The following is a 27,236-nucleotide window of genomic DNA, read 5'->3' as shown; positions in this document are numbered from 1 at the left end:
CCCTGGTAGTGGGCATCTGCTTAAGCGTCCGCATGCCCCAACTCTTTTCCGGTCGATGCTGCAGCTTGTAGGAATAGCGGCTAAGAAGATAGTCCATCGGGTCAATCGTGGCGAAAGTGCCACAGGCGTTGGGCGGTCGCCAGCCAGTATCCCTAACAGAGGTCTATGGTCTGTAACAATTTCAAAGTCTCTACCGAAAACGTATTCGTGAAACTTTTTTACCCCTGACACAATAGCTAGCGCTTCTTTATCCAACTGGCTATAGTTCCTCTCTGTCGAGGACATCGTTCTGGAGTAGAAGGCTATTGGGGCTTCTGTGCCGTATGGAAGGCTGTGGCTGTGCACAGCCCCACCCGTAAGGGAGGCATCGCAAACCAATAATAATGGCAATGAGCTATGATACTGGATCAGTAAGCTATCGCCGAGAGTAGGTTTTTACTGCTTGAAAGCCCTAGCTTCCGACTTTCCCCAAGACCAAACAGTATTCTTTCCCAGAAGCTTATGCAGCGGCTCAGCAACGGTTGCCTTGTTTTTTAAAAAGACCGCGTAAAAATTCACTAGCCCCAGGAATGCCTGTAGCTCTGTTTTGTTTTTGGGCGCTGGAGCCTTTCTTATTGCCTTGACCTTGCTTTCAGTGGGGTGAATTCCCTTCTTGTCTATTCTGTAGCCCAAGAACTCTACGGATTCTACCCCTATCTGGCATTTGTTCACTTTAACCTTTAGGCCAGCTGACCGAAAAATGCCCAGAACTTTTCTCAAGCGCTCCCCCAATTCCTCTAAATTTTCGGCTGATATCAATACATCATCGAAATAGGGGACTACCCCTGGGAGCCCTTGCAGAAGTCGTTCCATTAAATTTTGGAATAGCCCCGGTGCCACACTCACCCCAAATTGTAATCGGGTACACTTGAAAGCACCTCTGTGAGTTACAATCGTTTGGGCTTCGGCTGTGTTGGCGTCTACGGGCAGTTGTTGGTAGGCTTGAGCCAAGTCTAACTTTGCAAAGACTTGCCCTTGCCCCAACGAGTGCAGCAAGTGTTGCACCACGGGAACCGGGTAAGCGCTTTTCTGTAAGGCTTTGTTTAACGTCGCCTTGTAGTCAGCGCAGATTCTAACTGACCCATCTGGTTTCACTGGGGTGACGATTGGCGTCTCCCACTTTGCGTGATCGACTGGCACCAGAATCCCCTGATTTATGAGCTTGTCTATCTTCTTGTCAATCTTAGGTTTAAGGGCAAAAGGAACTCTCCTTGCCTTTAACCTGATGGGGGCTACCTGGGGGTCTAAGTTGAAGGAAATAGGGATCCCCTTGTACTTGCCCAGGCAGTCCTTGAAGACATCTTCGAACTCGTTCATGAGTGTGTCTTTTAGGTTACAGTCACTTCTGTAGATGCCAGTCACTCCCATGCCCAATGCACGGAACCAGTCTAGTCCCAACAGACTTGGCAGGGTCCCTTCGACTATCGTGATGGGCAGGGTCTTCTTGTGTGGTCCGTACTCGACGCGGACGGAGGTGGTCCCTCGAACAGGGATGCGATTCCCTTGGTAGTCGTGCACTCGTAGCCGTTGTGTTTGCAGTTTGCGTTTGGCGGTTTTCGGCAAAGCTTTTGCAAAAGTGTCCCAGGACATGATTGTGATCGCTGACCCTGTGTCCACTTCTAGTCGGCACGGCACTCCTTCTATCTTCGGTCTGGTGAAGATTTTCTTCTCGACGCGGGTTGCTGCACAGCCTATTACAACGGTCGTTCGATTTGAATTCGCGCCCTTTTTGTTTTGACCAATCACGGGTCGCCTTGCCGATCCTGCGCTCTGATTGGTCGATTTGAATTTTCGGCGGGAAGGTTGGGGTGCTCGACAGACTTGAGCCAGGTGCCCCTTCTTCTCGCACCGCCGACATGTAGCGTCCTTGAACTTGCATCGTTGACGCTGGTGTTGCCCTCCGCAACTTCCGCATTCATCGGTCTTCTTTGCCCCTTCTCTCGGTGAGGCAAACTCCTCCTCATCCTCGCCGTCTGATTCGGTCTGGATTTCTTCGTTGTGCACGGGGTTTCTTTTGCACTCGCCGTTGGCGTGAGTGGCTTTGTAGGGTTTCCGCGCTTGGGTGGACATCTCATGAGCTCTGGCCGTCCAGGCGTTTGCCAGCGTTAGATTGCTTTTGATAGCAGCCGCCTCCATAAGCGCATGTCTCTGACCCCACGGATGAGTTGCTCTAGTAGCTCCTCGTCCAAATCTCGGTACCCACAGTCTTTGGAGGCTTTTCTCAGGGCAGCCATGTACTCGCTGATGGATTCGCCCTCTTGCTGTCTGCGCTCTCCAAATTCAAAACGCCGTACGTACTTGGACGGTGTTGGCGCGAAATGGTTCTTTAGGAGATTTTGCAGAGTTTGCCACGATACCGATTGTACCGGCGTTGGCTCTGCCAGGGCTTCCGCGATGTCGATGACCTCGGGACCGCAGTGGCTCAGGAAATATGCCCTTTTGCGGTTGTCTGGAACTCCTTGCAGCTCATTTGCCTCCAGGAAGCTCTCGAAACGGGTCATGTACGTTCCCCATTTCTCCCTGGATGGGTCAAACGGCGCGGGCGGAGTGTAGCTGGCCATCGCTGCGATTCTGCCCTGAGCTTTGCTGGGTTCGGTTCTTTCATGTGTTCAGCTCGTTCCTGGTGCTCTTAACCTCGATATCCCACCTTCGTCGCCAGTGTTAGATTCGGGCAATAACGAGGCAGGAGACCAGGGTAGTGACAACAGCTCTTTACTATATGGTGAACCCAGCAACTGGGCTGGGGAAAAACCTCTCCTTATATACAGTTTAACCAGCGGCTTCAACCAATCAGCAACGTGCTTGTTTCCCGCCAAAATATTTAAAGATACATTACAGAGGGAGTCTTCCCTGCCGCCTTGAAAGAGGCAGTGGTGAGGCCCCTCCTCAAGAAGCCCTCCCTGGACCCAGCTATTTTGGCTAATTATCGTCCGGTCTCCAACCGCCGCTTTCTGGCGAAGGTTGTTGAGAGTGTGGTGGCTTGGCAGCTCCCCCGGTACCTGGAGGAAACTGTTTATCTAGACCCGTGCCAGTCCGGCTTCAGGCCTGAGTACAGCACAGAGACGGCTATGGTCGCGTTGGTTGATGATCTCTGGAGGGCACGGGACAGAGGTTGCTCCTCTGTTCTTGTCCTGTTAGATTTGTCAGCGGCTTTCGATACCATCGATCATGGTATCTTGCTGCAACAGTTGGGGGGTTTGGGAGTGGGAGGCACTGTTTTATGGTGATTCTCCTCCTACCTCTCCGACCGTTTGCAGACAGTGTTGACAGGAGGGAAGAGATCGACCGCTAGGCAACTCACGTGTGGGGTGCCGCAGGGGTCGATTCTCTCACCCCTCCTGTTCAACATTTATATGAAGCTCCTGGGAGAGGTCATTCATGGTTTGGGGGTGAATTGTCAGCTGTATGCCGACGACACTCAGCTGTACATCTCCACCCCGAACCATCCTAACGAAGCCATCGATGTGATGACTCGGTGTCTTGAAGCCGTTCGGGTCTGGATGGGGATGAACAGGCTCCGACTCAACCCATCCAAGACGGAGTGGCTGTGGATGCCAGCAGCCCGGCACAGTCAGCTTACCCCATTGCTGACTGTGGGGGGCGAATCGTTGGCCCCCAGGGAATTGGTGCACAATTTAGGCGTTCTCCTGGACGTACGGCTGTCTTTAGAAGACCATTTGACGGCCGTCACCAGGGGAGCTTTTTATCAGGTTCGCCTGATTCGCCAATTGCGCCCTTTCCTGGACCGGGACTCGTTATGCACAGTCACTCATGCCCTCGTCACTTCCCACCTGGATTACTGCAATGCTCTCTACATGGGGCTCCCCTTGAAGAGCATCCGGAGGCTCCAACTGGTACAGAATGCGGCCGCGTGGGGGATTGAGGGAGCTCCTCGTAGCTCCCATGTAACACCTCTCCTGCGCGGGCTGCATTGGTTGCTGGTGGTCTTCCAGGTGCGCTTCAAGGTGTTGGTTATCACCTTTAAAGCGCTCCATGGCATCGGACTGGGATATTTACGGGACCACCTGCTGCTGCCAGTTCCCTCTCATTGTGTGTCCAGTGCGCTCTCACAGGGAGGGCCTCCTTAGGGTGCCGTCAGCCAACCAATGTCGGCTGGCAGCCCCCAGGGGAAGAGTATTCTCTGGCTCTGTGGAATGAGCTGCAGGTGGGACTCCGTCTTCTCCCTGATCTTCGGACCTTTAAATGCGAGCTTAAGACTTTCTTTTTTCACCAAGCGGGGCTGGCCTGATTGATTGATTTTAATAATTGGGGATTTTAGCGGGTTTTTAACAGGGGTTTTATCTTTGTATTTTTTACCTAATAGTTTTAAGTATACAGCAGTTTAATTAGATTTTTAATTTTGTTATGGTATTTTAAATGGTTTTTTGTATTATTGTCATTTTATTTGCTGTACACCGCCCTGAGTCTTCGAAGAAGGTATAAAAATGTGAATAAATAAATAAATAAATAAATAAATAAATAAATAAATAAATAAATAAATAAATCATAAGGTTTTAAATTCAGACTTGCTCCCATGTTTCATGTGTTTCTTCGTCTGGCTCATATCCCACCACTACATTCATGACTGACTCTTAGCAGTTTACAGACCTTCAGATAATAATAGGATGAAAAACAATACAGCAATAAAAAATATCCACTGAAGAAAAGTCATAACATAAAAAAAAACCTTCTCACTCAAAGGAGGGGGGCAAAAATAACCCTTTAGCCTACCCCCTCCCCACAAGTTGTTGGAATAACTGGGTCATAACTGCTTTCTAAAAAGTAACTGACTTGGGGTACGCCTCATATCTTGGAGGTCATGCTGCTCCAAAAATGTAATACTCCACAAGAGTAACAATTAAAAGTCTGACTTCAGAGTCCAAGGTATTATTCCTTGAAGGTTGAGATCTGAATGGAAGTCTCTCTTAGATCTTAGCACCTCCAGAGACGAATTGGAGAGTGTGATTTCATCAATATTTTCATGAAACATGAAAGGTTTTAAAAGTCACATAAAGCACACATAATTGCATTTTCCCTATTCTCCTAATCTCAATTTCCCCCCTCCTTCAGATTATGAAAAAAAAAAAGAAAACATTGTGAATTGTGGTCAATCCTTTAAAAAAAATCAAGGATTTTCCCTCAGATTTAACTGATTAGAGAACTTTCTGCTTCTCCTGTATCCATTCAAAATGAATAACCTGCCAGGAAAAAGAGAAGAGAGATTTTTATCTTCTTTTTAAAACAAATTGATGGATTTTAGGTAAATTTTTGCTGAAAAATCAGAGCCATAATTCAGTACCATCCTTAATTGATTGGTTCTGCTGAGAGAACACTTGCGCCAGCAGAAGCTATAGTTGATCCCTCTTTTACAAATGAAGGCAAATATACATGTCCCAGGATAATGTTGCAGGATCCAATCTGGGTCATCACTGAGACCAGAGATTTAGTCTTCTGAGATTTTGTACTCGTGCTGGGGCACATCCTTAGGGAACTTCTCTCTCACACTTTGAGTCTGAAAGTTTGGAAGAATGAAGCTCTGGCCTCGTGACTGACCCAGATTAGTTCCTGATTCCTCTTTTCTTTGCAGTCATTTTGCCCACTACAAATTTGTTCTGGGAACTAGGAAAAGGGGATATTGCGCAGGGAGGCAAACACTGGTTACAATAACTTACTTTTAATGAAAAGAATACTTTTCTTAAAAATCCCTTGGGGAGGGCTGGATGTCATTGGAAATATTATTGCCTGGTAAAACCTAGGATACCTGCAGGTTTGACCATTGACAATTAAAATAGGCACCAAGCTCCATACCCTAACTGATAATTTAAAATACTTTTTTCCCTTTGGGGGAAAAAAACCCTACATTTTAAAAAAGCAAAATGAAAAGCAGTCATTTTGAAATGACTGAAATATTTGTTTGGGTATCGATGTGCTTACTCCACCTAACAAAAAAGAAAGGACATTTTTAGGCAAGGTTATGGTTTGAACTTAATGGGTTTTGCTTTTACACAATCACGTACAGGCTTGCTCTGTCAAAGTATTAATCCTTTATTTCAATAAATTGAGCTTTGCAGAAGTACAACAGAAATCTGATCATGTACAGTACATTTCAGAACTCAGAACAAAAGTTTAACAAAGTCAGGTATGGTTAGTTCCTGATGGAAGATTGCTAAGAAATAAATGGTAGATTCATAAAAGCTAAACAACAGGCAGACAGCCCACAAAGGTTAAGGTGACCTAGAGAACCAACAACAAATTAAATAGCCTAGAGAAGCAACTGAGTCTACAGAAGGAATTTTCTTGACTTGCTTCCCCAGCCTGAGTAACTTGCCTGTGATTGGCTGAGATCAGATGAGTTGGATTCAGAAAATATTTAATGCCTGTGTAAACAATGGGACAAATGCATGTCATTCCTGAGGAAATGAACTCTCCTATCACGTTCCCATGTGTATCATCATCATCATCATCATCATCATCATCATCTGTTATAATCTACTCACTGTGAGTTTATTTTATTTCTTTTTAAAATTTCCAGCTAGCTTATGACCTGCTCAATATGATGAGTTATCAGCACATACATGCTGATTCTGTAGAATAAGCAGTCTGAGTATTATGGCTAAATTGCAGCCAGCCATACACCTCCTTCCATCTCTCTTTCTCTCTCTCCCTCCCTCTCTCTCTCCCTCCCTCTCTCCCTCTCCCTCTCTCTCCATCCCCCACTCTAGCTTGCAGAACAGCTGCTAAGTATTCCAGCCATATACTTGCATGCCAATCATGCATACATTATATAGCCTCATTTTGCAATGAATAAAAGTTTGCTTAACCAAATATTTTGCATTTTTATTTTTGACTCTGCATATATATTAAGGCCTGCAATAGCAAAGCAGCCACAGAAATACACAGGTTTAAAACAGAGCATTATAAACAGATTCGTGCACATTTAATCCTAGGGAGCTTTATTTGGAATTAATATCTAGCCCTTCAATGTAGTCTTAAATGTTGGCAAATTTTTACTAGTATATTTTTATTAAAGTTGGGCTGAGATGGAGTGACTAAGCATCTTCAGGAAGGCAGTCTAGAATAAAAATTATTGTTTTTTTAGGGGAAGGCAAGCAGGCAGGCAAGCAAAAAGAGAGGGACTAAGTCAGGTAGCATGTCATTCCTTTTCCTAATCATGATGAAAGAAAGAAAGAAAGAAAGAAAGAAAGAAAGAAAGAAAGAAAGAAAGAAAGAAAGAAAGAAAGAAAGAAAGAAATCAGTTGTATGGTATTTGTTCCTGATCAGAGTATTCTTGTCAAAGACAAGGTGATAGATAGGAGATTTATGCATATGTGCTCAAAAGTTTCATTTGTACAGTTAATTAATTAATTAATTGCATCATTATATTTACTTTTTCACAAAACATTGTTTCCTCCCCGTAACCCCTGGAATAATTTGATACATATTCAGCTGAAAAGCAATCCACAGGAACAAACCAAATGTTTAATATATAACAATCTATTATATATATAGATATATTATGTAATAAAATTTAAAAAGCAGCCTGGATCATTCCTGAAGTATTCCATCCACAGTTCCTTGCCAGCTCAGTGCCAGCAAAATGTTGATAGGCCAGAATCTTTGCTGGAGTCATTCAATGAGGCAGAGATTATAGAGAGACAAAGAGGGCGAGGTGATAAAATATTTTGAAACGTAAATAAATGTGAATAAATAATAATATGGTCAAGAAATTTAAAATACATGAAAGCATATATAAAATATAATGATTAAAAGTGGATAAAAGAAATAATTTAACAGATCTTAAGATCAGAGTTGTTCCTCCTTGGACATTTTCACCATCCCCTTATAACATGTTGAATCCAAAGAAATACGCAGAATTGTGGTTTAATATAATTACCTCATTTACTCATTGGTTTTTTAAGACAATGGTTCAATTCTTACAACATGCCAAAACACAAACAACTCAACTTTATTTTAATTCAGTGTAACTTATTGTGGGAATCCAGTCAATGTGTTTTATCCATGTTACTTTCCAATAACGCCTTATGTTTTACCTAGATGGAGACCTTGCCTCTAGCAGAAGTTGAAAGTTTTAAAATAAATACAGACTTTGAAGTACCGTAGGTCCACCTTTATGAACATGAATAAAAGACAGTTTTGTTTAATTTAAAACTAGGGCCTAAAGACCAAAGCATTTGAAATTTTTGTTTCTTTAGTGATAAGGTTAATAATGTTTGTAAGATTTCATTTAAGTCTAATGAGATCTTGGTGACCTCTTCAATTCTGATGTTCTCAATTGAGACCGCACCAGAACCTCTGCACACTTCTCTTTTCCAAACTAAACATATGCAAAAACCTTCAATTGTTTCATCCAGGTTTTCCTTTTAGGCCACTTATCTTTTTGGTTGTTCTCCTTTGGATATGCTCCAGTTTGTTAATCCTAAAACGCAGTGCCCAGAACCTCATCCATACAGGGTGAGACTGTTTTTGATCTTGACATTATTCTTCTATTTTTGGCATTTCCTGACTAGACTAGACTAGACTAGACTAGACTAGACTAGAATTGAATTGAATTGAATTTTTTATTAGCCAAGTGTGATTGGACACACAAGGAATGTGTCTTGGTGCATTTTTTTTATGCAAGTTGGACGGATATGACCTAACAGATGACCCTCACTTTGTCAAAGACCTTGGAGTACTCCTCTCAAATGATCTAAGTGCCAGAGATCACTGTAGGAGCATTGCTAAAAAAGCATTAAGAGTTGTTAACCCAATCTTGTGTAGTTTCTTCTTCGGTAATATTGAACTGCAAACTAGGGCATACAAAACTTTTGCCAGACAAATTCTTGAATACAGCTCATCTGTCTGGAATCCACACTGCATATCGGACATTAATACAATTGAACAAGTCCAGAGATATTTCACAAGAAGAGTCCTCCACTCCCCTGCTCGCAACAAAATACCTTATGCCACCAAGACTCAACATTTTGGGCTTAGACAACTTAGAACTTTGCTGTTTTCAGTCTAACCTAAGCATAGTACATAAAACTATCTGCTACAATGTCCTACCAGCCAATGAATACTTCAGCTTCAACCAAAAGAATACAAGAGCACACAATAGATACAAACTCATGGTAAACTGATCCAAACTAGACTGCAGAAAATACAACTTCAGTAATCGAGTTGTCAACACCTGGAATGCACTACCTGACACTGTGGCTTCTTCCCCAAATCCCCAAAACTTTAACCTTAAGATAGTCTACTACAGACCTCACCCCATTCCTAAGAAGTCTGTAAGGGGCATGCATAAGTGCACCAGCATGCCTACTGTCCCTGTTCTAATGTTTTCTTTTATTCATACCTTTTACATGTGTTTATGTTTACACTAAGGGACACGGTGGCTCAGGGGCTGAGGTTTGCAGTTCGGCAGTTCAAATCCCTAGTGCTGCCGTGTAACGGGGTGAGCTATTTCTAGTCCCAGTTTCTGCCAACCTAGCAGTTTCAAAAGTGCATTTGTAAAAATGCAAGTAGAAAAAATAGGGACCATCTTTGGTGGGAAGGTAACAGCATTCTGTGTGCCTTTGGCATTGAGTCATGCCAGCCACATGACCATGGAGACGTCTTCGGACAGCGCTGGCTCTTCAGCTTGAAACAGAGAAGAGCACCACCCCCCTAGAGTCAGGAACAACTAGCACGTATGTGCGAGGGGAACCTTTACCTTTATGTTTACACTTGTATCTGTCATAAAATACATGCTTGACAAAAATAAATAAATAAATAAATAAATAAGTTCTCAGTGTTTATTGCAACTGCATTATATTGCTGATTCATGTTCAAGTTAAGTGGTTAAGGCATCAGGCTAGAAAGTGGGAGATTGCAAGTTCAAATCCTATCTTAGCCATGAAAGCCAAGTGGAAATCCAAATATAAGATTCTTTTCATTTCTCTTAACATTCATTATTTGCCCATTTCTGCCCATTGGTCCACCTTTTCAAGATTCTCATAAATCTTGACTCTGTCTTGTAAGGCAATGTTTTTAACCTCAGTAGCTTTAAAATGAGTAACTTTCATATTCCAGAATTTCCCAGGTAGCTATGCTGCTCACTGCTCTAAGATCTTGCTATCCCCTATGACCATCCTTGTCATCTGCAAATATGATGATTAAATGTTCTAAAACCTCATTCAATACATTTGTAAATATGTCAAACAACACAAAGCCTTAATAGTCTGCAATATACCACCTGAAACTTTTTTCTAGTGTGATTTGAAAGCATTGATATACTATTGGTAGCAGGAGTGAAACCTAAATATTTTCCCTACCAGTTCTGTGGGCGTGGCTTAATTGGTGGGCGTGGCTTGGTGGTCAGATGACTGGGTGGGCGTGGCCAATAACAATAAATAATAAAAATAATAAACAAAGTATACAAAACAATAAGTGGTACCAAAAACCATCTTTCACACTTTACACACACACAACACAACACAACACAACACAACTGATATATACATAATGTAAAAGCAGCTGACCTTCACCCAAAATGGCTCTTGCAACAAGCAGGAACCTCACACAGCCACAAAAAGCTCAAAAACCAACTTTCACACTTTACACACACACAACACAACTGACTCTCTCTCTCTCTCTCTCTCTCACACACACACACACACACACAATGCCAGATACAGCTTTGTGAGATTTTGTGTGTTTGTGCAGTTAGAGTGAAACACTACAGAAACACACCAAATCTCAGAAAGCTGGACAAATATTTTATTTTATTATTTTATTTTATTTATATTTTTTAGATCAGGGGTTTCCAATCTTAGTAACTTTAAGGTTTGTTGACTTCAATTCCCAGAGTTCCTCAGCCAGTAAATCAGGCAGATTAGTTGCTCACTGAGGAAATAGATTAGCTAGCAACTGATTCTGTCGGTGTGCTGAAATTGCTCCTTTCGGGCTGGGAAAGTTATTCTTTAGAGTAGTAATCAGATAAGTGCCTTAGAATCTCTTAAAAGGAAGTTTTCTACAAGCTATTCGGCTGAAGAACATGTAGAAAACATGTTTTTTAAGGTTCTGCTGATGAGGAACTCAGTTGAGATCACCAGAGGAGCCTTTTAAAACTTTTTTTAAAAAGTTTTAAAAAGTTGCCGATCTCAGCTGAGCTGCGGGGTCCTCAAAGGCTTTTTTTTTACTTTTAAAGGCATGTTTTCAGCTGAAGAAAAACTGCTTTTAAAAGTAAAAAAAAAAACCTTTGCTGATGGTGCGGCTCAGCAGAGGCAGGGGGGCGGGGCCAGGGATTTTTGCCACCGGTTCTCTGAACCAGCAGCCACCATCGCTACGGATCGGGCGAGCCGGTCCAAACCGGGAGCATTTCACCCCGGTTGGTAGTGATTATTCACCAGTCTATATTATTCAGTGATAATCTTCTTAAGTCCATTTGAACACTTCTCTCTTGGTGAAAAGACCAAAGCAAAGACTGAATTGAGGAAATCTCTCTTCCCATCACTGTTATTATTCCACCATCCTGTTCTATCAGCAGGCCTGTTCCATCTTTTTTCTTCCTTTTACCATTGACATTTCCAAAAAGCCTTTTGCTGTTGTAGTTGCTTTTAGCCTCACTGCAAGCCCAGTTGATTTTGTGCTTTAGCCTTTCTAATTTTCTTGCTGCAGATATTAGCTACTTGCTGCTATATCTCCGGGATGATTATACCCATCTTTCATTTCCTATACATGTTCTTTTCAAACCTGAGTTTCATCAAAAATTCCCTATGCATCCACAGTTTCCAATGCTGCCCTCATTTTTTTTTTCTCATTGGAAGATATGCAATTGTATTTCCAGTACCTTAATTTTAAAAGTTTCTAACCTTCCTATGTTCTTTTTAATCTGCCATACTCCCCTGCTAGATTTCTATTTGCTTGCTAAGTGAGCTCATTCTCAGAGGAGCTAGCTTCCTTATATGTCCCCTGAAGCTGCCTCAACTAGGTCAACAGCAAACAATGCTTGAAAACAAACAGTGGGCAATTGACAGCCATCAGTAGCAGGATGTAAAATCAGGAGCACTCTGGGGAACAATTTGCAATCAATCAGAAGAATTCAGGAAACAGTCAGCAATCTCTCCACCTGCTTGCTTCCACTCTCTTCTCCTTTCTCCTCTGTCTCTTCCTTCCTTTACTTCTCCTTGCCAAACTTCTGTTCACTCATCCAGCAACGATCAAATGCTGCAATATCTGGTGGAATTCCCCAAAGGATCTAGTTGTTTAAAGCAGCTCACATTCAAGGAAAAAAGATATATTCTCGTGTATTCAAAATAGGCAGATTTACTAAAATAAGCAAGGAATTATCCCAAAGGTGTATTTTCAAGAGGCAACTGAAATTTCTTGTTTTTCTTTGAAGACATTTCACTTCTCATTCAAGAAGCTTCTTCAGCTCTGACTGGATGGTGGGGAATGGAAGGATTGATATTCCTTGCAAATCCCCAAATGGCGCGAAGCAGGCACCACTGCTCCTATAGCGCCCTTTTTACTGCAGCGTTGGCAGGGGGAACTAGCCTCCGACACCACGGATCTTTCCTCCACCCCTGCAGGCGCGAAGCCGACACCACGGCTTCTCCTGCGCTCCGCTGGCCTCCACTTACAGTTTGGTGAGGTCCAGCGATGTCCGTTCCTCAAACCGGCGATTCTACGAGGCTTGAGAGGCTTGGAATGTGAAAAAATGGCCGCCGGCTTTCGGGCGGCTCAGCTGAGCGGCGCTGGGCTGCGCGTGAAACACGAGCCTCTTTCCTTGCCGCTCCAGCTCCCAGCAGTCAAGAAAAAACAATTGGGCACTTTAAAACTTTTTTTAAGAATTTTTCCTAATTTATTGAAGTCCTATGAGCTGATAAAAGAGTCAAAAGCAATGGAGCTAAAGGAGGTAGTCTCTCTATGGCCGACTGAGTTAATAAAGCTGGTCATTTGCATTCTTTTAGAGAGTCGTTGAGGACACTTGGAACTTTGTCTGTGTCCTCAGAGTCACCTAAGTCATAAAAATGTATGTGGAGCCTTCTTGGAACTGCTGAAAGGACTGTCTTGTGGAACTGTGCTTTCTGCAGGATGTTTTCTGCCCTGTATCCCTTCACTGTTGAACACAGGAACCGTTTTTTAAAAAAGAAAGTCCAGTTGCCTCTTGAAAAAGCACCTTTGGGACAACCATGACCTGGATGACTGAGAAGCTCTATAGCTATGCACTTTATTTATTTATTTATTTATTTTATTCAATTTTTATACCGCCCTTCTCCCGAAGGACTCAGGGCGGTGTACAGCCAAGTAACAAATCACAGTATCAATATTAAAAGAGATTAAAACAAACATATTATAAAGTGGCCAGATTTAAAACGAATTAAAATATTAAAATATAAATAACCCAATAAAATTTTAACCCAATAAAATTTTAGGCCAGTCCCGCTTGAATAAATAGGTGCGTTTTCAGCTCACGGCGAAAGGTCCGAAGATCAGGCACTTGACGTAAACCAGGGGGAAGCTCATTCCAGAGTGTGGGAGCTCCCACAGAGAAGGCCCTTCCCCTGGGGGCCGCCAGCCGACATTGTTTGGCAGACGGCACCCTGAGAAGGCCCTCTCTGTGAGAGCGTACGGGTCGGTGGGAGGCAAACGGTAACAGCAGGCGGTCCCGTAAGTACCCGGTTCCTAAGCCATGGAGCGCTTAAAGGTGGTGACCAAAATCTTAAAGCGCACCCGGAAGACCACAGGAAGCCAGTGCAGATTGCGCAGGAGAGGTGTTACATGGGAGCAACGAGTTGCTCCCACTATTACCCGCGCAGCTGCATTCTGGACTAACTGCAGCCTCCGGGTGCACTTCAAGGGCAGCCCCATGTAGAGACCATTGCAATAATCCAGGCGGGAAGTTACGAGGGCATGAGTGACCGTGCATAAGGCATCCCGGTCAAGGAAGAGGCGCAACTGGCGCACCAAGCGTACTTGGTGGAAGGCCCTCTTGGAGACGGCCGCCAAATGATCGTCAAACGACAGCCGCCCATCCAAGAGGACACCCAAGTTGCGCACCCTCTCCGTTGGAGCCAATAACTCGCCCCCCACAGCCAGCTGCGGCTGCAGCTGGCTGAACCGGGGTGCCAGCATCCACAGCCACTCCGTCTTGGAGGGATTGAGCTTGAGTCTGTTTCTCCCCATCCAGACCCGTACGGCTTCCAGACACTGGGACAGCACTTCGACAGCTTCGTTGGGGTGGTCCGGGGTGGAAAAGGACAGCTGCGAAGGGATGAATACCCTTCGAATGGTGTTGGAGTATGAATGGATTTCCAAAAATTGCACACTACAGCAACCATTTTCCCTTCAGTTTGAGATGCAGACACCACAGACTATCTCCAACAACCTGTTCCTGTGTTCAACAGTGAAGGGGCACAGGGCAAAAAACATCCTGCAGCTCCACAATATAGTCCTTTCAGCAGTTCCAGAAAGGTTCCATACCCATTTGCACTACTCAGTTGACCTTAAGGACAACAAACAAACCTTCAAGTGGCCTCAAGTACTCTAAAAGAATGCAAATAACCAGCTGTCTGCAAGGAATAAAAATCCTTCCATTCCCCACCATCTACTCAGAGCTGAAGAAGCTTTTTGGATAAGAAGTGAAATGTCTTCAAAGAAAAGCAAGAAATTCCAGTTGCCTCTTGAAAAAGTTCCTTTGGGACAACTATAACTTGGATGACTGAGTATCTCCACAGACATTAAGCAAAGAATTAGATTCCAGAATTTGGGAAAGTGGACCTGTGTTCCTTGGCCCTCACTTATCAGTGAATATTTTAAAACAGGACTTGATTTAATGGGGAGACTACTAATCACATATTTGATAACATTAAAATATTCATGTGTTCTTTTTCTGCAATATTTTGAAAATGTCCACTTTCATTCCTAGGATCAGAGAATTTCATCACCCAAAGTCCCAGATTTTTTTCTCTCTCTCTCTGTCTCCCTCCCTCCCCCTCTCTTTCTTTCTCTTTTTCTTTCTCTCTTTCTCTATCTTCTCTCTCTTTCTCTTTCTCTCTCTCTCTCTTTCTCTCTCTCTCTCACACACACATTTTATCTGCCTTTTCAGATTTGCTCTAGTTCAAACTTTATGCATCTATTAAATAAAATACCATATTTTTCGGAGTATAAGATTGTCCGGACTATAAGACAATTTTTGGTGAGGAAAAAAAGAAAAAGAAATCGGCCTTTGCCTCCCAGCAATTTTGCCTCATTGCAGCAAACAGCAAATAGCCTGCTTTACTTTCATTTTCATTTTCAGTATAGCTTGATTAGCACAAGGAAACAAAAATCTGCTCCCAGCAATTTACCTCCTTGAAGCAAGTAGCAGAGGCCCATGCAGCAATAGGCAATGGCAATCCCTGCAGCCTGAAACAGCTGAGAGTCGGGAGGCTGATCCAAGGGACAATCAAATTGTGCTAATTATGCTGTGCTGAAGCTAAAAGGGACTGTTTCTTCTTGCTGCTTGCTGCAAGGAGGTAAATTGCTGGGAGGCAGAGGCCAAAGAGTGGGGACCAGTGGGTGGGTGGGGCTACATTTGGTGTATAAGACACACCCAAATTTTCACCCCCTTTTAGGGGGCAAAAGGTACATTTTATACTCTGAAAGATACGGTAATATATTAATTAAAAGAATGAAAATTTAAAGAAGTGATAAATCAGTTCCAGTTGTATTTGATCCAAAGAAACCATTTCACACCCCTTTCAACTATCTAAAGCCCATTTTAAACAAAAATAAAAACCTTTGCATTGTTCTCTGAAATTTAAGGAAGTACTGTAATACATTTGTTGTATTTTCTTCATAACCTTCTTTTAAACTGTATCCTCACTCTTAGCTCTTCCTTTCCTTTCCTTTCCTTTCCTTTCCTTTCCTTTCCTTTCCTTTCCTTTCCTTTCCTTTCCTTTCCTCACTGTTTGTTTTATAAACTAATGGTTAACCATATGCATATTGGGCAAGTTATAGGGTGAGATGGCAATCACTTTCTAATCTATATTTTAACAGTAAAATAAATTAGAACACTGTATAATTAAAACCTTCTTGTGAGAGTGAACAGATAGTTGCAATTAGTTTTGGGGACAAAAAGTGTCCAATAAATTACATGCTCCACTGTTACAGAATTCTAGCATTTTTAATTTGATCCAAAGAAGGAAGAAGCCTATCACAGAGGTAAAAATATAATAAATTATTATAAAATAATAAGAATTTTAAGAACTGGAAAGTCCCTTTAACTATTCCAATATGTTTAATGTAACATCTAAGCATCCAGGGTATATTTTAATTTCATAACAAATTATTTCAATTGAGATCTTATAAACTACTCAGCTTTGAAACCTTTTGCAATAGCCATGCTCGTTAAGCAGAGTTTTAGTTTCTCTTAGCTCTTGTACTTATTAGCCTGAACCCTGTTTAACTCAGAACTGATTAAATGGCTTTTTATTAGTCCAACAATTTTTAAAACAAGGAGAGTTCACTCATTAGTAGACGAAGGATGGCTGTTTTTGCAAAGAGGAGCATGGTCCACTTTGATGCTGTTGTCTTGTTAAATCTGGAAAGGATTTGGCAGGGCTTTGATGAAAGCTGCAAAAGAATAAAAGCAGAAAGGGAGCAGATATCCTGTAAGTATTTTCTTCATAACCTTCTTTTAAACTGTATCCTCACTCTTAGCTCTTCCTTTCCTTTCTTTCTTTCTTTCTTTCTTTCTTTCTTTCTTTCTTTCTTTCTTTCTTTCTTTCTTTCTTTCTTTCTTTCTTTCTTTCTTTCTTTCTTTCTTTCTTTCTTTCTTTCTTTCTTTCTTTCTTTCTTTCTTTCTTTCCTTTCCTCACTGTTTGTTTTATAAACTAATGGTTAACCATATGCATATTGGGCAAGTTATAGGGTGAGATGGCAATCACTTTCTAATCTATATTTTAACAGTAAAATAAATTAGAACACTGTATAATTAAAACCTTCTTGTGAGAGTGAACAGATAGTTGCAATTAGTTTTGGGGACAAAAAGTGTCCAATAAATTACATGCTCCACTGTTACAGAATTCTAGCATTTTAATTTGATCCAAAGAAACCATTTCACACCCCTTTCAACTATCTAAAGCCCATTTTAAACAAAAATAAAAACCTTTGCATTGTTCTCTGAAATTTAAGGAAGTACTGTAATACATTTGTTGTATTTTCTTCCTTGCACAGTTAACTGCAAAACAGAAACCGAGCCACCCAAATACACAAGGACTGCAATCTAAGCTATTAGGCCATAGAGAAAGGTGGGGTATCTTTTAGTATTCCAGACCATCCAATAATTTCAGATGAAGGAATGGATGTTCTTATCACCCAATAGAGAACTCCTTCTCTGAATGTACTGTATTTTCTTACATGTGATCACACATCATAGACAGCTCTGCTCATGCGCAGATGGCACGGCGCTGAAGAGAGGCCCCTCCGATGCTGGCGATGCCTCGGCCGCCCGTTTAGCTGCTTGCTGCAAGGAGGGAAATTGCTGGGAGGCAGAGGCCAAAGAGTGGGGACCAGTGGGTGGGTGGGGCTACATTTGGTGTATAAGACACACCCAAATTTTCACCCCCTTTTAGGGGGCAAAAGGTACATTTTATACTCTGAAAGATATGGTAATATATTAATTAAAAGAATGAAAATTTAAAGAAATGATAAATCAGTTCCAGTTGTATTTGATCCAAAGAAACCATTTCACACCCCTTTCAACTATCTAAAGCCCATTTTAAACAAAAATAAAAACCTTTGCATTGTTCTCTGAAATTTAAGGAAGTACTGTAATACATTTGTTGTATTTTCTTCATAACCTTCTTTTAAACTGTATCCTCACTCTTAGCTCTTCCTTTCCTTTCCTTTCCTTTCCTTTCCTTTCCTTTCCTTTCCTTTCCTTTCCTTTCCTTTCCTTTCCTTTCCTTTCCTTTCTTTTCCTTTCCTTTCCTTTCCTTTCCTTTCCTTTCCTCACTGTTTGTTTTATAAACTAATGGTTAACCATATGCATATTGGGCAAGTTATAGGGTGAGATGGCAATCACTTTCTAATCTATATTTTAACAGTAAAATAAATTAGAACACTGTATAATTAAAACCTTCTTGTGAGAGTGAACAGATAGTTGCAATTAGTTTTGGGGACAAAAAGTGTCCAATAAATTACATGCTCCACTGTTACAGAATTCTAGCATTTTTAATTTGATCCAAAGAAGGAAGAAGCCTATCACAGAGGTAAAAATATAATAAATTATTATAAAATAATAAGAATTTTAAGAACTGGAAAGTCCCTTTAACTATTCCAATATGTTTAATGTAACATCTAAGCATCCAGGGTATATTTTAATTTCATAACAAATTATTTCAATTGAGATCTTATAAACTACTCAGCTTTGAAACCTTTTGCAATAGCCATGCTCGTTAAGCAGAGTTTTAGTTTCTCTTAGCTCTTGTACTTATTAGCCTGAACCCTGTTTAACTCAGAACTGATTAAATGGCTTTTTATTAGTCCAACAATTTTTAAAACAAGGAGAGTTCACTCATTAGTAGACGAAGGATGGCTGTTTTTGCAAAGAGGAGCATGGTCCACTTTGATGCTGTTGTCTTGTTAAATCTGGAAAGGATTTGGCAGGGCTTTGATGAAAGCTGCAAAAGAATAAAAGCAGAAAGGGAGCAGATATCCTGTAAGTATTTTCTTCCTTGCACAGTTAACTGCAAAACAGAAACCGAGCCACCCAAATACACAAGGACTGCAATCTAAGCTATTAGGCCATAGAGAAAGGTGGGGTATCTTTTAGTATTCCAGACCATCCAATAATTTCCAGATGAAGGAATGGATGTTCTTATCACCCAATAGAGAACTCCTTCTCTGAATGTACTGTATTTCTTACATGTGATCACACATCATAGACAGCTCTGCTCATGCGCAAGATGGCACGGCGCTGAAGATTCGGCTCCGGCGGTGAGAGGCCCCTCCGATGCTGGCGATGCCTCGGCCGCCCGTTTAGCTGCTTGCTGTCCCCGGCCCAGTAGATCTTATCTCTGGCAGCCATGGGAGAGGTCTTCGGACTTTTTCACATACATGGCTGCTGAGAACAAGGCCGGGTAGGCAAGCGGTGGACCTGGGCAGCCATGTTTTAGGCTCGGAGGTGGGGCGCCGCCGATTCTGGCCTGGCCGGCTGGCTCTAGCCTCTGGCCCGCTTCCGCCCTCTTCTGAGTATGGACTCGGACTTTTCGGGTTCTTGCCTCTGCAACCTGGGCCTATGGTCCCCTGGACGATCTGGATGATAGCGGAGGTATTACATCTACCCTTATTATTGCCATCTGCCTCGTTGCCATGGCTTTTTGGCTTTTTGGCTTTCTCCCTGCTGCCGGACTGTGGACTTGGCAGCCTTCACATCCTCCAGCCTCTCGGAGAGGTTTAGCCTCTTATATGGGCTTTGCCTCTTGGAGGGAGAGGTCTGGAGAGACCTGGCCTCTGGAATGGTTAGGATTTATTCCTGGCCATGTTTGGAGGTGGTTGTTGGAGGACTGCGGGGAGATGATGGAGGCACCCCGGAGTTGTTCCCCTGTAACCAGTCTGTGACTGTGATAACATCACCCATGCCCCCTCGGCCTTTTGGGATTTCTATGGCCATTTTTGGTCCTTTTAGGACTTTCTGGGGAGACAAGGGATTTATTTGGGGACAGAGGAAGACGGAGGAAGACGTGGCCAGCGACCGGAGTGCCACTTCCCCTCACCCCCGGTTCCAGGATGTTTGGACTATGCACCGGACAGATTACCATCCAGACTGTCATTCGGTGCCAACTGGTGTTCCATTCTTTGTCTGTCCTCATTCTGGACTAGTACCATCTGTTATCATCTTGCCATTCGGAGATGGAGCCTCTATACTGCCGATTTCTATCCTCAGCTGCTACGCATTATACTTCTTGTGAACTCTTGCGCCTGCGAGGTGCCCCCGCCTCGCAGGAATGGCCCTCCTCACTACCGAGGGCCGGCCTCCATGACGGGTCTTGGGACCCATAGAGGTGGCATCGAAAAGAAGAGCCTGTGGGGTTTTTAGAGGAATTTTAAGGGGTGGGAGGGTAAGGCGGGTAATGGGGTAACCCGTCGGGTGGGGGCCAGTTCCTGCACATGCTCACGGCGGTTCTTCTTTATCAGGTTCGGAGGTTATGGGGAGGAGTGTGTTCCTATTGTGAGGGTGGTTCTATTGACACGGTAAGTGGGAGAGGCAGGTATGGCGGGCGAGGGTCATATCAATTTCCGGGAGCGCGTGCTCGATGTCTGAAAGCGATCACGCGCTCCGACCCCTTGGACTTCTCCCATTCCCCGGATGGTCAGGATCCTCAGAGCTTGGGCCTTCGGTTGATGTTATGCAATGCTCGGTCCGTGGTGAACAAAGCCCCCCTTATTTGTGATCTTATACAGGGGGGCTCCGCGGATCTTATGGGCATCACGGAGACCTGGTTGGGCACTGAAGGGGTGCCCTTGAAATGTGCCCACCAGGTTTCCGAGCATTCCATCAACCGAGGGATCAAGGTAGGGGTGGTGGGGTGGCGGTTGTTATAAAAGAAAGTCTGGAGCCGAGGGAGACCACTGTTCCTCAGATTGCCGGTTGTGAATCCCTCCTTGTGAAGTGGGGCCATAGGGGTCAGTTGGGCCTGTTAGTCACGTACCTGGCTCCTTGCTGCGTGACGACAGCCCTGCCCGAGTTGTTGGAGGTGGTTGCCGGGGTGGCGGTTGAGACCCCTAGACTTATGGTCATGGGGGACTTTAACCTGCCTTCTTCCGGCACATCATCAGCATCGGCTCGGGAGTTCATGGCCTCCATGACGGCCATGGACCTGACTCAAGTAGTGGATGGCCCCACCCACATTGGGGGAGGCACACTGGACTTGATTTTTATCTCTGGTCAGTGGATGAGTGATCTGGTTTTAGGAGATGTAGTCATTGAGCCATTGTCATGATCGGATCACTCTCTCCTTCGTCTAGACTTTCAGACCGCCATCCAACACCGCAGGGAGACGGGACCAATACGGTGGTTCTGTCCCAGGCGCCTGATGGACCCGGAGAGGTTCCTGACGGAGCTTGGGCCATTCCCTGAGGATCTTGCCCATGGCACGGCTGAGGAACTGGTCGCAGCTTGGGAACGAGCCGCGGTGGGGGCCTTAGACCGTGTCGTGCCTTTGCGGCCTCTGACCCGGCACAGGTCTCAACCAGCTCCTTGGTTCTCTGAGGAGCTGAGGGAGATGAAACGCCGGAGAAGACGCCTAGAGAGTGTTTGGAGATCCAGCCGTTCGGAGGCTGATCGGACACTAGTTAGATCCTATAGTAGGACCTACCTAGTGGCACTGAGGGAAGCGAGGCGTTGCTACGCCTCCTCCCTCATTGCATCGGCAGATAACCGCCCAACCGCCCTGTTTCGGGTGACCCGCTCCCTCCTTCACCAGGGATGGCGGGATGACCCGTTGCAGGGACGTGCTGAGGAGTTTAACGGTTATCTATACGATAAAATTGTTCAGCTTCGGGACGGTCTGGATCAAGATTGCGGCGATTCAGATGGGGCGTCTGAGGGCGGTCTTGTTGACATTGTTTGGGATGAGTTTGACCCTGTGGCTCCCGAGGACATGGACAGGTTGTTGGGTAGATTGAATGCCACCACGTGTTTACTGGACCCGTGCCCCTCCTGGTTGGTACTGGCCACTCAGGAGGTGACACGAGGCTGGCTCCAGGCGATTACGAGCGCTTCATTGGTGGAGGGAGTTTTTCCGGCCGCCTTGAAAGAGGCGGTGGTGAGGCCCCTCCTCAAGAAGCCTTCCCTGGACCCGGCTGTTTTAGGTAATTATCGTCCGGTCTCAACCTTCGCTGCGGCGAAGGTTGTAGAAATATGGTGGCACATCAGTTTCCCCTTCACCTGGATGAAACTGTCTATCTAGACCCGTTCCAGTCCGGTTTCCGGCCCGGTTACAGCACTGAGACGGCTTTGGTCGCGTTGGTGGATGATCTCTGGAGGGCCAGGGATAGGGGTTGTTCCTCTGCCCTGGTCCTATTAGACCTCTCAGCGGCTTTTGATACCATCGACCATGGTATCCTGCTGCGCCGGTTGGAGGGATTGGGAGTGGGAGGCACCGTTTATCGGTGGTTCTCCTCCTATCTCTCCGATCGGTCGCAGACGGTGTTGACAGGGGGGCAGAGGTCGGCCCCGAGGAGCCTCACTTGTGGGGTGCCTCAGGGGTCGATTCTCTCGCCCCTTCTGTTCAACATCTATATGAAGCCGCTGGGTGAGATCATCAGTGGCTTCGGTGTGAGGTACCAGCTGTACGCTGATGACACCCAGCTGTACTTTTCACGCGGGCCACCCCAATGAAGCTATCGAAGTGCTGTCCCGGTGTTTGGAAGCCGTACGGGTCTGGATGGGGAGAAACAGGCTCAAGCTCAATCCCTCCAAGACAGAGTGGCTGTGGATGCCGGCATCCCGGTACAGTCAGCTGAGTCCACGGCTGACTGTTGGGGGCGAGTCATTGGCCCCGATGGAGAGGGTGCGCAACTTGGGCGTCCTCCTGGATGAACGGCTGTCTTTTGAAGATCATTTGACGGCCGTCTCCAGGAGAGCTTTTTACCAGGTTCGCCTGGTTCGCCAGTTGCGCCCCTTTCTAGACCGGGATGCCCTATGCACGGTCACTCACGCCCTCGTGACGTCTCGTCTGGATTACTGCAATGCTCTCTACATGGGGCTCCCCTTGAGGGGCATCCGGAGGCTTCAGTTAGTTCAGAATGCGGCTGCGGGGGTGATAGAGGGAGCCCCTCGTGGCTCCCATGTGACACCTCTCCTGCGCAGACTGCACTGGCTGCCTGTGGCCTTCCGGGTGCGCTTCAAGGTTTTGGTAACCACCTTTAAAGCGCTCCATGGCATAGGGCCGGGTTACTTACGGGACCGCCTGCTGCGACCGAATACCTCTCACCGACCTGTGCGCTCTCACAGAGAGGGACTCCTCAGGGTGCCGTCAGCTAGGCAGTGCCGTCTGGCGACACCCAGGGGAAGGGCCTTCTCTGTGGGGGCTCCCACCCTCTGGAACGAACTCCCCCCAGGACTTCGTCAACTTCCGGACCTCCGAACCTTCCGCCGCGAGCTTAAAACACATCTATTTATTTGTGCAGGACTGGAGTAGATTTTAAATTTTATATTGGTTTTATATCGGTTTTAATGGGTTTTATTATGGATATGGTTTTTTAATATAATCGGGCTATGTAGAATAAGTTTTTTAATTGCTATTTTATCCTGTATTTATATGTATTTTTATTTGCCTGTGAACCGCCCTGAGTCCCTAGGGAGATAGGGCGGTATATAAATATGATAAATAAATAAATAAAATAAATAAATAAATAAATCATGACCTGGCACCACTTTTCCAAAAAGCCTCTATAGGTAATCCTCAGTTAATAACCATTCATTTACCAGAAGATACAACAGCAATTAAAAATGGTTCTTATGACCGTTTCTTGAAATTTTAGGTCTCTCAGCACCCCTATGGTCACATGATTGCAATTTGGGCACTTGGCAAATAGCAGTTATGATGATTGCAGGTTCCTGTGGTCATGTGATCAGGGTCAAGTACCCTTCCCTGCTGCTTTCTACAAGCAAAACCAATAGGGAAGATTGCAAGTCGCTCCAGCTGCTTTTTCTCTCAAGAAGCTTGAGTTCTTGTACTCCATAATGTGTGCACACCTGCAGTATCTCCCCACACCCACTCTGATGGCCAACCATGCTTGTGGTACACCACAGCAGTCACCTACTCAGCCTCTCACAGCCACCAGCAGCCACCCCTAGTATGGTTAACTTGCACTGTAGCAGCTAGCATCCAGCTCGCTAGCCTTCTTGGAAGCTACCCAGAACTTGCAACTTTCTGCCAATTTCCCCATTGACTTTGCTTACTGAAGGCCAGCAGGCAATCACCAGAGGGTCCGTACTTAATGACAATCCTCAATGACAGCAACAGACTGCAAAGATTGCTGTTGCTAAGCAGATTGGTGACATGACACAGCATTTTATGATCACTTAGCGACAGAAATTTAGAGCCTGTTACTGCCTTTAAATCCTTGTAATTTCATGAACAACCTAATTTCATAAAATTTTAATATTTTCAGTCTAAAAACTTGCAAGATGTTACATAAGAATGACAAAAACCTAAACACCGAAAAATCTTTCATGGGATTATTGGAATCTTGTTAGCTTTGAGAATCCTAGGTAATTTTGACAATTTAATATCTTGCTAAATATACTGTTGGTTAATTTAATTCTGTAAGTAATATTCACTGCTTGGATTGTCAACTTGGAGCCCATAAGTGTTATTTAACTTATCTCTGGACTTTTGCTATATTGTTGCCATCCTTCTAGAAGCCGGTGACATTACCAGGCTGCTGATTGATTTGGATTTTATATTATGTATCACAATTTTGTATTATAGGTCTTACTGACATATTTTCAGCATTCATATTCTTATTTCATCTAAACATTCATTTTAAAACAAGGACAAATTGGATGGAATGAACTTTGTTTATTGATTGATTGATTGATTGATTGATTGATTGATTGATTGAATAGGCATAATAGTCCTGTGTTGTGAGTGGTGCAGGGGCCTAAAATAGGAGATCTCACCTCACAATCAGGAGGCTGTGAGTTCGATCCTAGGTGGCACAAATCTGCATTGGCGATAGGAAGGGCATCTGGCCAGTAAACACTCAGCTCCATTCAGTTGCCCCAACTAATCCATGCAAGGGATTACAGGGTCATTAAAAGACAACAACAACAACAACAACAACAATTATTATTATTATTATTATTATTATTATTATTATTATTATTATTATTATTATTATTATTATTATTATTTTACACAAAATGACAGTATATACAGCAAACGAGGTAACTATGCTGGATTTCGTATCACAGATCACTAGTCGAACACTTCCCAAGCATTTAGGACTGCGTGATGTATTGGCGAATTATGCGAGCAGATCCCAGTAAGTGGCCTTCTGCAGCTGACCAATGGTGATCTTGTCAGCGCCAATTGCTTTTAAGTGCTTACCTAGGTCTTTAGGCACAGCTCCCAGTGTGTTGAGTACCACTGGAACCACCTACACTGGTTTATGCCAGAGTCTCTGCAATTCGATTCTCAAATCTTGGTATCTGGTGACTTTTTCAAGTTGTTTCTCATCGATTCTGCTGTCACCAGGTATAGCAATGTCGACTATCCACACTTTTTTCTTTTCCACAATCGTGATATCTGGGGTATTGTGTTCCAAAACTTTGTCAGTCTGTATTCGGAAGTCCCACAGTAGTTTTTCATGCTCATTTTCCATCACTTTTTCAGGCTTATGGTCCCACCAGTTCTTTGCCCCAAGCAGATGGTAATTGTGACACAAGTTCCAGTGGACCATCTGAGCAACTGTGTTGTGACATTGTTTATAGTCAGTCTGAGCTATTGTCTTGCAGCAGCTCATTATGTGATCAGTGGTTTCATCCGCTTCTTTGCAGAGTCTGCATTTGGGATCATCAGCAGATTTTTCTATTCTGGCTTTGAATACATTTGTTCTAATGGCTTGTTCTTACGCCGCAAGAATCAGGCACTCTGTTTCTTTCTTCAATATTCTGTTGCTCAGCCATAACTAGATCTTTTCCTTATCTCCTTTTCCTTGGATCTTTTCAAGGAACTGTCCATGCAGTCCATGCAGTGCTTTGTTACACCAGCTGTCAGCTCGAGTTTGCATCGCTGTTTTCCTATATTGATACTTGGTTTGCTGTACTTTTAGCAGCTTCCTCTTGTTGACTTCCATCAAAGCTGGTTCAACATGTCTTTCACATAATCTGCCAGAGCATGTTTCTCTTCTTCAACTGTCTGCTTCACTTGCAAAAGTCCTCTGTCACCTACCTTTCTGGGCAAATATAGCCTGTCAACATCACTACGCAGGTGCAGTGCATGGTATATGGTCATCAGTTTTCTTGTTTTCCTATCCAGGCTGTCCAGCTCTGCCTGTGTTCAGTTTACAATCCCAGCAGTATATCTGATAACGGGTATGGCCCAGCTGTTTATAGCCTTGATGGTGTTACCGCCATTCAGTTTACTTTTTAGAAGTTTCCTGACCCTTTGCGTGTATTCTTTGTTGACCACATTTTTCACTTGCCCATGTTTGATATTGTCCAGCTGCAGTATGTCCAGGTATTTGCAGGCTTCGGGTTGGTGGCACTTGATGGTTTGTCCATTGGGCATTTCCATCAAGCGCCACCAACCCAAAGCCTACAAATACCTGGGCATACAAATATCTGGGCATACATCATCATCATCATCATCATTACCCTGTGTTGTGTTTCTCATTAAATCCACATTGATTCCATTTGGGGATAGACGAGCCTCCCCATTTCATCAGCCACATCCCAATAATGGAGCTGGTGCTTGACTTCTAGAATGCCAGTTAATTTTGTTAGAATTGTTTGCCAACTAAATGATGCTAGTTTCCCAAGGTGCACATATTTTTGTGAACCTGGCTGCATGTACTCATATATATATGAGTACATGTGTGTGTGTGTGTGTGTGTGTGTGCATATCACGAGAGAGAGTTGTGGCAAGGATACATCAATTTTCCTATTGCCACAAAATATCACTAACAAAAAGTAAAGTTATGCAATTTTTTTATATAAGCACTCCATCCCACAGTCCTACTCTCAAAGTACTTTGTGAGTTAAAAGACAGAAAAAACATCAATAAAGTGTAGATACTATTCACTTCACTGTAGTCACTGAGAGTCTCCCCTAAAACACACCCAATGATACTGAGAGAGAAAAAGAAGCCTCACTTTCTTACAGACCATTAATTCTCACACCAAGCATTATTGCTTCACCCTGTTCACCCACAATTATACAAATTATACACTGCTGAAGGCCTTTGCATGCCTGCTGTGTGTTTTATTTGTTACTCTGCAATAGCCTGGATTGTACTGGCTCCTGAAGCAGAGACAGTTAGTCAAGTTGACTCTTGCAGCTTCCTTAAAACAAAATGGAACAAAGCAAAACTTAATCCCATTTAATAGGACTCTTAATTTCCCAGCGGATACAGTTCTATTTCTTATAGAATAGCAATAGCAGAAACTCACACCCCATTCGGCAACATTTACCATCTGCACAGCAGTCATTG

The sequence above is a fragment of the Ahaetulla prasina genome, chromosome 1 (assembly GCF_028640845.1).
Source record: "Ahaetulla prasina isolate Xishuangbanna chromosome 1, ASM2864084v1, whole genome shotgun sequence".
NCBI classification, from domain to species: domain Eukaryota; kingdom Metazoa; phylum Chordata; class Lepidosauria; order Squamata; family Colubridae; genus Ahaetulla; species Ahaetulla prasina.
Note: the sequence above shows the minus strand (reverse complement) of the source record.